The sequence below is a fragment of the Anabas testudineus genome, chromosome 3 (assembly GCF_900324465.2).
Source record: "Anabas testudineus chromosome 3, fAnaTes1.2, whole genome shotgun sequence".
NCBI lineage: Eukaryota > Metazoa > Chordata > Actinopteri > Anabantiformes > Anabantidae > Anabas > Anabas testudineus.
Window position 1 is genome coordinate 16,855,316 of NC_046612.1, and position 12,346 is coordinate 16,867,661.

Below are 12,346 nucleotides of genomic sequence, written 5' to 3' on the forward strand. Positions count from 1 at the left end.
AATATTAGAGGTAATATCTCTCTGTCCTAAAATAATTGTCAGAACTGGAGAAGAAAGTAATGAAAGTACTACAGCCTCTAATAGAAAATATAAAATGGAATCATAAAAAACAAACTATATTGTAAAAAGTATATGATTCATAATTGTTTCGTTTTTTAAATTTGGAAGAATGGCTATGGGTGGGTATTGGTATGAGATGAGACAGTGGCTGCTGGACTGAGTGTCAGGGGGTGAGCACCAGCCAGTAATTCTGCTGAATACAGTAGAAGCAGATGTGTTTTGTCTCTGTACGAACATAAAATATATTCTGTGGGCATGTTTGTTTGAATGACAAGCGGAGACACAAAAAGCTAGTTTTGTTGCCAATTTGTTCCGAATGCAGATTATTAACTGACAGGAAACGGTGAACTGCATAAAGATAAATTATTTGCTTGTATTGTGCTTTTTAACAAATGAAGATGCATTATTCTAAAACTCTTAGATACACTCTGTATCACAATGCATAGCCTATGGGATGGGTTGATAAATTCAGGCAAAAACACATTAAAGCAGTTGTACATCACATCCCAGCATCCAGGAAGAGAGAAAACCTTTAATGAATGTGCCATCATGGTGTTTATATCTCTTCATGTATTTGTGTCATCTCAACTTTTCACAGTGTTGGTTTCCAACTCATCCCCGTTCTGCTGACATAATAAGGCTCTAAATCACAAATTAGGTAATGACAAACAGTAAATGTACTGTAACTGCTGGTTTTCAGACATCTCTTCTGAAATCTTTGATAAATATTTATGCTATTGTTGCACTCTGTGGAAAAAACTGTTTTAAGTTTAAATCTTAGCTCAACTCTGCAAAACTGTGGTAATGTTGTTGTTGTTTTTTTTTTCAAAATATCAATAACATACAATTGACAACATTATAGACCTGCAAACTGCGGGCAGCAGTAACCTCCATGGCTTCTGTCTAGAGCATTCCTGCAAGACCCTAAATAGTGAAGAGGGGAAGATCAATTATCCTTGGGGCATTTCATGCCCAAATACTGCAAAGAATGTTGTTTAACTGCAAACTTTTACCAAAAGAGTAAAACAGCTGATACAATAATACATCATTTCAGATGAAACTGCTTTGTGAACAGCGACTCAAAAAATCTGATCAAACCCCTAGAACGTGTCTCTTTAAAAAACACATCTTTCATGTTTCACTTTCACACATAAAGACGGATATCTCAGAGTAATCTTCACTCAAGTAATTGTTTCAGTTTCCATCAACTTGAGGGCAATTTCATAAAGCATACCAAGGGCCATGATTCAGCTTGAGAGTAGTTGAAATGTCAACAGAACCTGTTTAATGGCAGTACAAAATCAGGTTCAGGATAACCTTGAGTGATAGCTGTAAAAAACAAGCCATTGAGCAGGGCTGGCTGAATAGGCGGTAGCCTCATACAACCTGACAGCTGGGGCTTCTGATTAAAAGAAAATCTGCCCTGTTTTCAGTGAAAAGCTGAAGATAAAAAGCAGTGGAAGAAACAGCAATCTAAGAGTAGCCAATATTTCAGATTAGAGAGACTGCATAGTTATTCCAACTATGTGTACTTTTCTACAAAACACTTGCAGCAATTATCTCAATTGTACTTTAATGGGTTTTAAGAAACTGTAACAGCATAACGCTAATTAATAATTGGCATTATTTAATCAGGAAATTCTAAATCAGGCTAAAATGCACACACACACACACACACACACACACGCACGCACACGCAAATGCTTTCAACAATAGTATTGTGTTACTGTGCATGGACCCCCCTTCTGTGCACTGCTGCACACTGCAGAGATTATAGGAAGAATGATTACAAATTACAGTAATCAACATTCTTAATTAATAGTCAGACCCTCCTCAATCACTTAGAAGCCAAATGAACACAACAAAACTTGAGGGCTCCCACACTGCAGTTGAGTGAGGATGATAGCGGCTCCCCGACATGTATGAGTCATGGCAGGTAATTCCACAGAGCCATTGTTTGTTTGACAGCAGTACGCTCCCTCCAACTGCTCCTCTGATAATGGTGTTTATGTACTTTGGCTCCACAAGGCAAAGCAAAATGGCCAAACTAACAATAGAGGCAGTGGACAGAAGCAGTCAGCGAAATGGCACAGATTCATCCTGAAAAAAAGAAAAACTAAAACCAACAGCGTTAATCACACAAACAGTAATTCACTTATCATAATTATGAGCTACCTAAGGAAAACAACCAGCCTACATCATTATTTCATAGGATTCATATTCATGTATACAACTCTCCCCAGCATCTATGGCTTTGTATGGTTCTGATAATGTCAGTTTGCATAACAAAAGACCACAATGTTTAATAGCTTCTCGTTGGTGAGATAAAGATAAATTAATCTGCTTTAGAGAATATCGACCATGGATGTGAGGTTTAATTAAGTTTTGTATCAATAACTTATGATTGGGTTAGATAGTCTCCACTACTCTGTGTTTCAGCAAAAGGCAATAACTACGACGTGTATTTTAACAAAATAGAAGATATATGATTGAGATACAGGAGAACAAAACATGTATTTGAACCCCATCTGTGCATGGTTGAGCAAAAAACACTTATCTTTGGGCTCAGTGTTTGTAGTTACAAAGTCAGCACTAAAACATTTTCGGCCACAAATAAAATAGATTTCCTGGCACAGGGAAACATAACTAATACTACAATTGTTTCCACTGGTTGCACTGGTTTCCTTCACACATGAACATTTTTTCATCCAAATCAGGGAACAAAATAGTAGCTGTACATAAAAATGATGAGTTTTTTTTTTTTTTTGTCTGTACCAGACAAATAAGAAGAAACCTTGGCATCACTTGGTATTGCTCATTTGCTCCCTGTGTAAACACCCACAGAGGTGTTTTCACTTATTCTGGCTAATTAGACCACCGCATAGTCAAGCTACACTAGGACTTACGTAAGATCAATTAAAATATGTGAATACATATGATACACAAGCAGAAATTGTATAAATGTAATAGCCAATAAGTGAATGAGATGTGAATAAAACAAAAAGTCCCATCAAGAGCTCCAATTAGGTTAAAACGTGTTAAACTGGACATTTTCACATCTGCATATTATTTTAGCCCTGTTTTAGTCTGTGGGTGCACATTCAGCCAGTCACTCCAACCACCTCCTGCTGTCTTCACTGTTTTTCACCTTTAAGAAATATTAGCTGTCATTCATTGTAACAGAATTGTGTTTGTACAACAATGCATTTGCAGTCTAGTTGTTCATAAACATACTGTCTAGGAGATAGATTTGAGCAGTGTTCAACAGCTCCTGATGCTGCTACAAAAGGTCTTATGATGCAAAACAACTGAGGCCGTGGACACAAGCAGCCATTTATTATGCAAATTGAGTCCAGAATGTGAACATTTAAATACATGAGAGTAACATGAAAGTAGATGAAAGTTAAATTACAGAAATGTTCTCGCGCTCTGACACAGTCACATTCCTACTTCTGAAAATCATTCTTATTTCAACTTCTACTTTTAAAGCAGATCTATCTCCTTTTAGGGTCTTTCTATCTCCAAATGCTGCACTGCGTAGAATTAGAGACCCTGCAAAACAAGGATTTATATCTGTTATACCTTGGTAATATACAGGTACATCCTCAGTGGCCATCCCAATAAAGCACTCTGAGGTTTTGAAATGAAGCTGTGAAACTGCGACATACGAGGGATCAAAAACTACATGAGCTCACATGCGAGTGGCTGCTCTAATCAGTGTGTACAGTAACTTCACAAAAGCTTTACTTCCATGTGTCCAGGCTGTTGCTGAGTCAGCTAGCTGGCAGTAACTCTTGTCAGAGAAACTTTGAGTGGCTGCTTGTTGACAAGAGTAATCAATAGAAAACACTGCTTTCGCCCAGGTTTCTTTAGGTCTAGGAAATGTTTCCAAGTCACGCCGAGAGGAGTAATTTGTGTCTCATCATCGCATGCCTGAGAGAATATAGCCCACACGGGGAGATGCTGTCAAAGTTTCTCTACAGGCACAATCTGTTAAGTAAAATGTAAGCAGAAATAGTAGCTAAAGACTACTAGAGAACACTAGAGAAGAGTTCTGCTATTAATACGGAAGCATATTTTTGTAAATGACAATGTTAATGCCATTGATTGATTGTCATGCATAGGGCTTGGTCAACAGTCATTATCATGCTGTTTAGTAGAGAAGCAGACAAGAACTCAGGCAAGACCTCCCTATGCTTACCCTGCCTTGGCTTTGTACCTTGTACCTCAATTGTAAGTTGCTTTGGATCAAAGCGTCTGCAAATGACTAAATGTAAATGTAAGAAAAATCAGGTGAATGCAAAGTGTCCTAAGTGTGCTGAATGCTTATGGAGCTTTGCATAGAGCCAATGTAGCTGCATCAACAATCCAGCAAATGGCTTGTACAGTATTTCATGGTATTGTTATTGATGCCATGGTGCTATTTAACATTACACACATACACAAGTAATCTGCAAAGATTGGCAAGTCGTGATTCTGTACGTTTTTTCTTACATTCTGTCATTCACACATTCATGCAGAATAAACTCCTATTTAGAAATTAATCACTAGCAAAATAATTAGTAATTGTTTGAATAAATATTAAACTAAAACAACAGGAGGAAAACACTGAACAGATGTTATTGACATCTACAAGTTAATAGGAAGAATGCTGTACAATTGTTCAACACCCATAATGTCAAACTTGCATATTTTTCCATTGCAACAAATACTGTGTTTGATTGACGGGGCCACAATTTGTGATATACTCAGTTATCTTTGGAAGTGCACATGCAGATCTGAGAACAAAGAGATCGACTTAAAGTTCCAAACAAACTTTCATGTGAGACTTGAATTAGAAGACTCACCCAAGCTGTGGGCACCGTTTGAAAGTAATAAATTCAGTCCCCTTGTCAATCTCCTCCATATAAGACTAAAGTATTTTAGCATTTCAGTATTCTTTGTGACAGCCTAACTTTCAGAACATGCACTTAGAATAAAAGGTGCTCTTAACATGCATAAATGTGCACTCACAGTGGACAATCCATCATAATCATGGGTGCATACTGTACATAGCTCAGTGGGCACAGCAGTCTCATTCTATCTCAGCGGCTGACATTCAAACAAAGCACTGGCTCCTCCACTCCTCTGCAGGACCCCAATGAAAAACAACAACAAATGAATCACAGGCAACAGTAGCCCACTTTGCTCCCTTCCCAGCATATAAAATGTCAATGCGCCCAACAATCCCTTACAGTGATGGATGGGTTAGAGTCACTGCCCTGTTCCGAACACAAAGCACCGACTCCACCTCGCACTACCTACACATTTCACACTCTTTTTGTAAATGTCATACACAGGCTTCATAAACAGATGTTGCTTCACTGTTTAAAAGGTGACCCAAACTAAAGGTAGCTGCGGTGTAACTTTGCAGCCTACACCCCAAATTTGCCTCTCAAGTTATTTTGCACAAATGTATCTTCCCAAAGCACCTAACACGCTGACCTTAAAGACATCTGTTGCTAGTTAGCAGTCCACGCACTGACCATGTGGGTGCACTGATGACTGTGCCTTTGTTTGCGCTTTGTTAAAGTAGCAGAAAAGTAAAAATACAGCTTATTGATTTGGTAGTCATTATATAATAGCACCCAGAGCTTGACTGTAGGTTATGCCGTTTTGACTTATTCAGCATACAGGATGTTCTTATGACAGTTGCAAAGTACATGCAAATGAGTTTCAATGATTTTTTTTCAGAGCTTTAAACTTTCTTACTGGAGAACTAGCTTTAGGAGAATTGGCTCACTACTTCTCACTCATGACTTCTGCTGGGGTAGTGAGAGGTGTGAGTGCAGTCAGGCCCAGGGTGGACAGCTGCACAAAAAAAAAAAAAAGTCCTTCCAGCATTTCTGTTTTTCACAAAAAAGTTAGTGGAAAGGAACAAGAATAAAACATGTTACAGCCTTTCACACTCAAATGGTTAATAAGGAGTTAGTTACACCTAATGTGACTTTTTACACAAGCATTTTATAGAATGGTGTTGACACCCGACAAGAACGTTTTTAAATCACTTGGCACGGTCAATCAAATAACCACACCGTGCCTCTGCTTTGTTTTCTTGTCTGTGCTTTGTAAGATGAGTCACAAGTCCAGAGGTGACTTTATTATTTCATGCTGTCCTGCATTGCCACCAGTACAAATGCACATATCTACTATACCCTCAAAATCTGTATCTATAGTGTATCTTACTGAATTAAAAATCCACATGAAAGCCATCAGAAATATATTGAAATGGTGTATGTGAAGTGTGTCAGCTTTTCTTCTTTACATGGTGGATGAATGTAGAGATTGTAATTAAGCATTTGACAGGCTGCCTCCTCATCAGTTTCTGAGATATGATGTTCATTGGGGAAGAGAAGGAAGGGACAGAGGGACATAAAAAATTAACTGAGAGAGGAGTTTGATCCCTGAGATTCTGCTGTAAGTCGAGAACAGAAACAGTCTCAAAAATCCTCTGACTCAGTGGTGCTGGTTTATCAGTGCTGCTGTAGGATTCACTAACCTGGAGGGCACTAGTCTGATCATTGCAACCCTTCACTGAAAGTAGTGAATCAGCATCTGCAGTTTTTGCACTTTTGGTGATTAGTTTTCCATTAAGTATATTGTGATAGAATTATGCTTTTGCAATTGATGAACTTTCCCATGGCAGCAAACATTGTAAATGCCTTGAGATGCCATACTGTGAACCCACAGTTAGTGAGGTGGTCTATTACTCATACTCTGACATTTCCACTGCTGTTCCTGGGGGCTTGGTCTGCCTAATAGTTTTGATAGGAGAAGACCAAGTGAGCAGTCTCTTGCAAATATATACCCACCAACTTTAGCTATATTTTATTGCTGTGCACTGTGGTCTATGTCAGCTAAGTATTAGCTCCAGTTAGAGCTCCTCAAGCTAACTCTAGATAAAAAAAAAAAAATACAGTTTTGCCAATTGCACTGTTACACTTATTAAAAGTCTGGCACAAGTTCAGTTTATGACCATCTTAGACCAACCTACCCGGGTCCTAACCTGCAAATGGTTAGCTGATGACTGGACAAGACTGCAATCTGATATATATTTCTCAGCCGTAATTAAGAGACATGTAATCAGGCAAAAGAGCATCACCCATCATTCTTAAAAAAAAAAACCCTTCAAAGTCTGGAAAATTAATTTGCTCAAAACAAGCCCTGTCTACATGCATGTCTTTGCAAAATAAAAGGGAGAGTCTTGTAGCTTAGATTGAATTGTGACCCCAGGTCACCTTCAAACTTTGATAGCTTCACAAGATGCTATAAGGCTGTCTTAAGCTTTAAAAGAACGGCGCATACATACATGCATGTCCGGGGATACCCATTATGTTTAAGATGTAGTGGACCTGAAAGGTACATACAGATAGGCGGTGCAGGCAACACCTCCATTTTCTCAGCAGCTCTTCTGCGAAAAGTGTGATGAATTAAAATGAGTAAAGCCAGAGATGGCACTGACCTTTAGGAAATGTATGGCATTTATCATTTTCTAATTAAGTTATGTGGCAAAAGCATATTTTGTGTGCCCAAAGTCTGTGGTGGAATGGGTCTCTATCAGTATTAAATTATTACAAAGCCCTGTTTAATTAATGAAAATATGACCCAGGTGTCAGAGTTAATGTATCAAAAGGAAAATGCTGTAGATGTACTGCTCTGTGGCAAAGGATGAGTAGAGAAGTAATGCATTAGATTTAAAATAAGAGGAACATTATTTTATTTTATAATTTTCAGGTCTATTCTAATGAAATGTGTTTTGTGTTGAATTATTTCAGGCACAATTTTAGCAAACATGAAACAAATTTTTACAAAATTGTATCAAAAAAAATGTAATTGTAGTACAATGGTTTTTTTTTTTCTTTTAAAAAACATATCACTAACTAATGATCACAGGAGGATATTTAATCTTTGCACATTTCTCTGTTTTCTCTCAAGACTAAATGTCCATTGAGCATGGTGGTGATGTAAAGAAGAAGAATAGAATATAAACAATGGCATTTATTTGCATGCTGTTGTTGAAGTTGTTGTGCCTGGTCATCATCTGTTCATTTAAAATCAAACTGCAGCACCTGCATGTAAATAACAGTCACATTATGTACTGTATACTCGCTGCTGTCAGAGGCTCGCGCCAACATTCATTCTCAGGCCTGAGCAATAAGTCTATCATTTCAGTGGAGTCATAATCTTAGCGGGTCTATTGTTGTTGCAGAAATGACAAATTAACCTTTGTGACTTAGTCGCGCACCTTAAAATATTTCCTCAGTTAATGTCAGTTGTGTTTGAAAGCAGATCCGGTAGTAACATTTTTTGGATCAGCAGGCCATTTCCATTTATTTTCATCCTTAACTTGTAAAGAAACCCCTGAAAATTACTGAGCTTTTTAAAAGAAAGAACACAGTATTTACAGCCCTATTGGCAGCACACACCAGCAGCTTATGACACGCATAGAAACTCATGCACCTATTATTTTCAAGGCAAGCCTACACACCAGGGGAATCAAGATTGGTATAAATACACATCAGAATATCACTCTGTTCTATTTCCAAGGTTCAAAGAGCTTGGAAATTCACTTCCCAGATAGGCACATCCTAGCCCCACTGCATTGAGTGCTTCTTTTGTTTGTACGTCATGTTGCGTGCTACTGGCCATCAAATAACTGCACTGTTACAGTATCAAAACCCAGAGTATGTGGAAGGTCTTTACAGATACAGAGACTTGGAGCCATTGTCAAGAGCACAAATTCCAATTTTCCAATGCTCCAGGCAGCTACATGAAGTGAGCAAATACAACGTAGTAAAGTGCACAGTCTGAATAGCTTCCTGTAACCACGCTGCAGCTCACCACACTCACAGCAGTTCAACATAGCACTGCTGCTGTCTTTGTCATATCAAAATACACTCTTCAGCTAGATCTCAGAAATTACTGGGTTGAATCTGATTGTTAACTGGCACAGTTGTCAGGTTAAGGGCTTGTGGATTTGCCGGTACTAATGGACTTTTAAATTATCTGTCCCTGCTTTTGTTCAAGCCACATTGATTAAAATGCATCAACAGCTATAGCGCTGCAGTATTTGTTAGTGCAAAATATTGTGCAAATAGTATCATGATAACCTGTTAAACTAACTAAATAAATGTACTTATACAGTAAATATCAGCATGTTTGCCATGTAAATATGCATGCATGCTGATGTTGGCATTTAGCCTTAAACACTGTTTTCACAGAGTTAAGAGCATGGAGGGAGACTCTGACAGCACATTTCACAGTTCAAAACAAGATATTTTAATGTATCCACACTGTAGTCTATTCAAATTGTACAGTACTATGAATGGATTTAAGATACAGAGTCAGTTGTCTGACATCAACATAACTTATCCAACAAGTATCAATCTATGAGCTGATTTACAAAACATGTCTGCGGTTTCAGTAGCACAGGAACTGGCCAAAATGAAAGCTATGATTTCATAACTCTGGTGATTACATCAAACTTATAATTAACCCCAATCAGATGAGTGAGGAATCAGTTTGCAGTGTCAAGAACAGCCTGGTGATTCTGTTAACAGAGAGGTCACAGTCTATGACCCCTTCTCCACACAGAGAGCACTAATACACAACACAAGTGGCAGTAGATGGAGAGCACAAAATGCACTAGAATCACAAAATGTTCCCTACAACAGTCTGCAATCACTGTAACATCATCTCAAGCATGACAAGAATTATTTAGCCATTGTAAATGAAAGGTTACACAGGCACAGAATTAATAAAAGAAGATAAAAGAATCAACGCATGGAGAATAAAAATAGCCAATCCAAAGTGTGTAATACAATTTATAAAGAGCAGGTAAATAATGTGTTGGATGTAATCATAATGTCAAAGTGCCAGAAGTATGACTCTCCCTTCTTTCATTTTTTAGCTACAGCATGGTTTACCTTATTGAGGGACACATTCTGTGTTTCATTTTGCGTTTTCTCCGTTGTTATCGTGATTTTCAAAAACTGAAACTAACAGAGCTTTTTCAGACCTTTCTAGTGCTGTTTCAAGTTTATGAGAAGGAGCTGTAAACACATATACACAATACCTAGCGTATAAAAACGTGTCCAGGTAGTTTCATCGAACCAGTCGCATCTTCACCTTTGTCTATATTTTTATTTTATGTTTTTCCACTCATTTATGTATGCAGTGTGTAACACTCCCATGGTAGATCTGTGTGGCCAGTGAAACACTGGGAGACGGGTCCCTCATAATTTGTATGTGTTGGTGTCAGGTTCAGCTTTCTTGACAGCAAAATACAAACAAATGTACACAAGTTATATAACCAACCCTCAAATATGGGGAGATTTAATCTTGCACAGTAAAATATTGTTTGTTTTCTCATATACACATAAAACTGGATTTAAGATAGCAATTTAAAAGATAGCAATTTCAAATCTTACCAAAAAGAAATAAATGCTGAATAAAATATACAGAAAAATATATATTTAGAATTATTTTTTAGGTTTCCTTGATTGGAAACCTAAAATGGCACCTTGAATTTGGTAGTGAATGATAGATCTCAGTAGTAGACTGGCAGCCACAACCAATATCCACACATCTATATCACTATTAGTCATAAGTAATTTAAGGAGCAAACAGCTTTTGCTTGTATTCTGTACAAATAACTAATGTTTCTCTGTCAATATCACCAGGTGGACTTAATGCTGATCAGTGTATTTACTTTACGTGACATTTGGCCAAAGCCACAGAATTTCCTTCCCTCTCTTTTTTATTCCACACATGGCAGATATTTTCAATTCCAAGATGTTAATCTTATGAAGTTAGGCGAAGCATGCAGATCAGGTTTTACCTATGAGGATGTGTGTCTAGTCGAATGTGAATTTTGTACCCGGTGTGTGTCACTGTTTATGCATGCATGTGCACGCTAGTGGTGTGCATCTGCTTGTGAAGAATTTGAGCCCGAGAAGCGAAAGTGAGATTCCTCCTCCTCCTCCTCCTCCTCCTCACTGCTCTGTTCAGTATAGATGTGGGTCCTGTGAATTACTGTCCTCACTGCTGCACCTCAGTTCTCAGCCCAGCTCGTGGTTTTTGGAAAGCAGGGCCAATGCTGTGCCAATTAGACTGGTAATCTAACTAACATTTGTGTTCTCTGCTCTGAGGCCCAGATGGCATTGAGAGCTCAATTTGGAGTGTTTGAGGTGGTGGGGGCGTTTGTAATTTACACCTCTAAGAAAAAAAAAAAACTTGCGATGATGACACCAGCATTAATAATACTTTCACACTATCACAGTTTGGGCTGGCCGGTAATACCCTCTCTCTTCTGTGAGGTTTGTGTTGATGATTCAAGAGAAGAAGACAGCTACACAACAGAGGACATTTGCTGTTCCATCACTGCAACAGCACATGTAAAATTATTTAAAGGGTTTTGTGTAATGGGGCAGAGGTAAAGTAACAAGTAAAGAACCTGACAATACTCCTCAGGGAATAAATGTAAGCATACCATGAAGATCAATTATCTCTGAACAGAGAAGAAAGGGTGAGGAGCATGCATTTACTAAAAGACGCCTTCCTCCTGGTTCAGAGTTATGAAGGTGTGCAAATGTGCAAAGGTATCATCACCTAGCTTAGGTAAGAGTCCTAGTCTAGCCATTTATAACTTTAGTAATAATGTGACCTACTGACAGACAATGTTGGTATCAGGTGCAGACATTGTGAGGAGTTGTGCTTTCACACATGTAGCTCATAGAGGGAAATCGAGATTTTCTGCTTCATTTCAGCGATGGGTTAAGTCACCTGTGTAGAGGGTGTAGGAAGCATGACATGGCACAGCGGAGATCACATTAGCAAGATTTTATACCAGGAGGCTCACAGGATAAAAACAGGGTAATCTCCAGGCTCAGACGTTTGCATTCCCACATGCATCTGCCATGCATGTTCGGGTTATCTTCAGTTAGTCACCAGGATGGAGGTTCCTATAGAAATTAGTGGCCACTGCCCAGTGTTAATGTCTTTAGGGTTATGTAAACATAAGTTATAATTGAGCATGGGAATTGCCATAAAACGGAAGTTTTTGTTTCCTGACACATCACTTCCATGTAGACTCATTGCAGTATAGAAAGTCCTCTTTGTCATTATAAGCATACCATGGACAGTCAAATCAACAGGCCTACTCCCACATTAGGATATGGTTTACAGATTAATACCATTTTAGTTAATGAATATCTTTGTACAATATACTCCTGTACTAAATGCTTGC